Source organism: Penaeus chinensis, chromosome 8 (assembly GCF_019202785.1).
Source record: "Penaeus chinensis breed Huanghai No. 1 chromosome 8, ASM1920278v2, whole genome shotgun sequence".
Taxonomy (NCBI): domain Eukaryota; kingdom Metazoa; phylum Arthropoda; class Malacostraca; order Decapoda; family Penaeidae; genus Penaeus; species Penaeus chinensis.
The window spans coordinates 38,572,951-38,577,471 of NC_061826.1; positions in this window are offsets into that span (position 1 = coordinate 38,572,951).

Here is a 4,521-nt window from a genome sequence, read left to right on the forward strand (position 1 = left end):
ATGTATGTGTGTATGTGTGTATGTATGTATGTATGTATGTATGTGTGTGTGTATGTATGTATGTATGTATGTATGTATGTATGTATGTATGTATGTATGTATGTATGTATGTATGTATGTATGGATGTATGTATGTATGTATGTATGTATGTGTGTATGAATGTATGCATGTATGTGTGTATGTGTGTATGTATGTATGTATGTATGTATGTGTGTGTGTGTGTGTGTGTGTGTGTGTGTATGTATGTATGTATGTATGTATGTATGTATGTATGTATGGATGGATGTATGTATGTATGTATGTATGTATGTATGTATGTATGTATGTATGTATGTATGTGTGTGTGTGTACGTATGTATGTATGCATAGTAGTGTGTGGATGGACGGAACTACTCACCCCACGAGTAGGTTAATGACGTAACCAATGACCATGACGTAATCAATAACCGGGATCATTAACCTTAATTAATGATGGCTAGCATGCACACCTTACGGTCGTACATGGCGCATCATAACAGAAAGTAGGCAAAAATATGCTCGGTTTTGGTGGGGAGTGCCGTCAACCCATTTTATTTCCTTCGAACATTAATAATAAAGAGACTAATTTCATACCTGATATAGCATGTGCTCCATTTTATAAATAATTTTCATATCGAAAGCTCAAAATTATTTATATTAACTCACAATCAGGACAGATGAAGTGATTTGCTTCTATTTATAGCCGGCTACTGAGGACCTCCCTCCAAAATACGACGACTTGGTGGACAAACTGCCATCTTACGAGGAAGCAATTTTCACAATACAAAAGGTGAGTCTGGATTCGATCTTGTTAACTGTAACTCACGCTGATTGTAGTTAGGTTAGCGCTCTCGTCCCCCTCCCCCCCCCCCAAAAAAAAAATGCATGTGGATTTATATGAAATTATATATGGATGTATATTAAATGTAAGTTATCACAATCCTTTATAATGAAAAGGTAAATTGATTTTGTTTACATAGTAAAGTACCTACAAAAACAAAACAAAACAAAAAAACAATAATAATAATAATTGATTATGATAAATCATCATAATAATAGATGATGATAAATGATCATAATAAAAATTAATAATAAATAGCGAATAATGAATAATTAATAACAATAACAACAACAAAACAACAACAATGATAATAGTAATAGTAATAATAATAATAAAAAAAAATAATTCATAATAAAACAATAATAATCCATAATAACTATAATAATAATAATAACAATAATAATAATTCACAATAAAAACAATAGAAACAGTAATTCATAATAAAAACAACGATAGTAATAATTCATAATAACAACAACAATGATGACTGAATAAACTAACAAAATCCCCGTCCAGAATCCCTCCGTCGACGCGGGCCGCAAGAACCTCGCTTTCGACCCTCAAGAGGAGACAGAAGCCCTTCCTGACGGCGACATCGAAGCGGCATCGCGCGGAAACCCAGCCGATCAGATAGAGAATTATTCAGTCCCTGTGCAACCGTATCAAGCGCAAACCTATGTTAAATATCCCCAATCCGATACAGGGAGATTGGCTAATCCTCCTTCGCATCATGCAGAATCCGACGTAAAATTTGCCCAGTCTGATGCAGGGGGATTGGCTAATCCTCCTCCGCATCATACAGAATCCGACGTTAGATTTTCCCAATCCGATGCAGGGGGATTGGCTAATCGTCCTCCTGGATTTGGTGTGGATAATGAGCTAATCAGCATATCACCATCAGCACGATCTCACTCGACCCGACGTCCCGATGAAACTCCAATCCGGGAATTACTCGTTAAGCACACACATTCTTGAAATTTTATTATTATTATTGTTGTTGTTGTTGTTGTTATTGTCATTATTATACCACTCATAAATTCTCTTTTTTATTAATCTATTCATAAATTCTCGATAATTTCACACGCGATACAGCACACGAACTCATTCCCATTCATATCATTAAATTATATTGCTACTGTACAGAGAGGTTTCATAATTACTCTGCGTAGGTTAGGGGAAGGAAAGGGATAATAGATATTAAAAAAAAAAACAATTCAGCGATATATACACCAGTAAGTATTCCTGTTTTTTATACAAAAAAATGTGTTTTTTATAATAAACGATAAAATCAAAGAGATACTTGCGAGAATTACTTAACCATATAGCCTATGCTACATAAAGAGGGAGGAAGGGAGAAAGGGAGAGGAGAGGAGAGGAGAGGAGAGGAGAGGAGAGGAGAGGAGAGGAGAGGAGAGGAGAGGAGAGGAGAGGAGAGGAGAGGAGAGAGAGAGAGAGAGAGAGAGAGAGAGAGAGAGAGAAGGAGAAGGAGAGAGAGAGAGAGAGAAGGAGAAGGAGAGAGAGAGAGAGAGAGAGAGAGAGAGAGAGAGAGAGAGAGAGAGAGAGAGAGAGAGAGAGAGAGAGAGAGAGAGAGAGAGAGAGAGAGAGAGAGAGAGAGAAGGAGAGAGAGAGAGAGAGAGAGAGAGAGAGAGAGAGAGAGAGAGAGAGAGAGAGAGAGAGAGAGAGAGAGAGAGAGAGAGAGAGAGAGATAGAGAGGAGGAGAGAGAGAGATAGAGAGAAGGAGAGAGAGAGAGAGATTTGATTTGATAAAAAAAAAAAAAAAAATACAGAGCAGTGTACATGCCCTGCAAAAAGCTATCTAAACTGGCTATGCCTCTTATTTATGTAGAAGGCTGCCAATCAGACACTGGCGGTATATGCCTGAAAGGCTGTGCCATTGTGCTTACATTATATCATCTAGTTGGTAAAAGAAAAAAAAAAAGTGCTGTTTGATCGATAGGGTACAGTTTTCGAGCAACAAAGTAAGTAATGTGTAAGTTTATGCGGCTTGAACGTCTTGCACATTTTGCAGTGATGATATGAGATTGGCTTTGCCTCCAAAACTGCTTCCTGTACATAATGTATAGTGTACTGATATGTTGTATGTTTGTATGTCTATTATCTCTCTCTCTCTCTCTCTCTCTCTCTATCTATCTATCTATCTATCTATATGCATGTATGTATGTCTGTATGTGATTTCATGTGATTGCATTTGTTTAGTTATGACTACGTTTATAGGATTACATGCTTTTATCTTCACCGTTATTTCTACGACTGCTATTGCCACATTTCATACAAATATCTTGTGTTTATGTATGTAATGTGTATATATGTATATTTATACGGATGTGTTTAATTAAGAAACAGATATATAAGTTTCGATGAATTTACACTTTAAAGAAATAATAGAGAATAATAATGATAGTTCACTATCTGTGCCACTTAAGTAGAATTTAAGTAATCTTAAAATGAGGGATTGTATGTTATATAGTTTCTTTTAGTAAATATTATTATCGTTTTCCGAGTATTATGTACAGCACATAGCTAAAAAGGACTGATGACTTACATGATATTATATTATAATTTAGCATATAAATGTGATGAAATTAATAGTTATCCAAAGATAAAACTAAAAAAAAAAAAAAAAAAAAAATGGAGACTAAAGATCTTATATTATAAATTAAATCGAAAATACTGCAAAACAGCTACCGAGTCGGCCAACCAGAACCAGCAAATGAACAACTATGGTTATAATCAAGTGGCCTGTTGCTGCCTTTCTGCATAGCTGCCGACCTGAGTGATCTCTGACCTCGAGAGGGGGACGTTATCTCCTTGGAGAACACTCGTGAACCGCCAAACACGAGCAAGTGTCAACAAACACCTGTTAACTTTTCCCGAAGCCAAAGAGGGTTAACTCTGGTCTCAATCCTGGATCCTTCAACGTGCGAGTCAGAGACGATACCGATGCTGCCACCAAGATCTAACTCCGTTTCAGACACGACGCAGCTCAATATAGTATGTAAATTAGGTAGTTCTCTGTTGCGCATTTCAATGATAACTAAAGGGTCATTATTCAAAGAAAACGTGTATTTAACATAGATAAAAAAACAAACAAACAAGCAAGCGTTACTTTTTTCGTAGTAATTGTCATTTCATTTTCATCTTAACGTCTGTTACTTTTTTGTTATTCTATTGTTATTATTTTTAATTTTATTGTTATTCCTTGTTGTTGTTTTTTTTTGTTTTTTTGGTGGGGGGTATTTTCTGTTGCTGATCTTATGATTATAATAACGTTATTCGAACACCAATGACACTAAAAGAGACAACATTTATCGAACATAATTACGAGTTACAAAGAAGTAAATAAAGTTTTGCTGAGAAATGGTTAAGAAATGTTATAATCATCATCATAATCATCTAAGTAATTGATGCTATACATTTGGGATCTACACTCTTCATTTAACTTAATATACATGCCTTACGTAGAGTGCAAGAGGAATTACTTACAAATTTCGTCCCCAAATATCAATTAAACTCCTGGAGACATACAGGGCTGGGTGGATCGCACCTTCCTCAGGCTTCGTGATCTGAACTCTACGTTATTTATAATCATGATAGTCATGTTATATCACTTTTATTTCTGACATAGGGAAGAGCTCTTTAT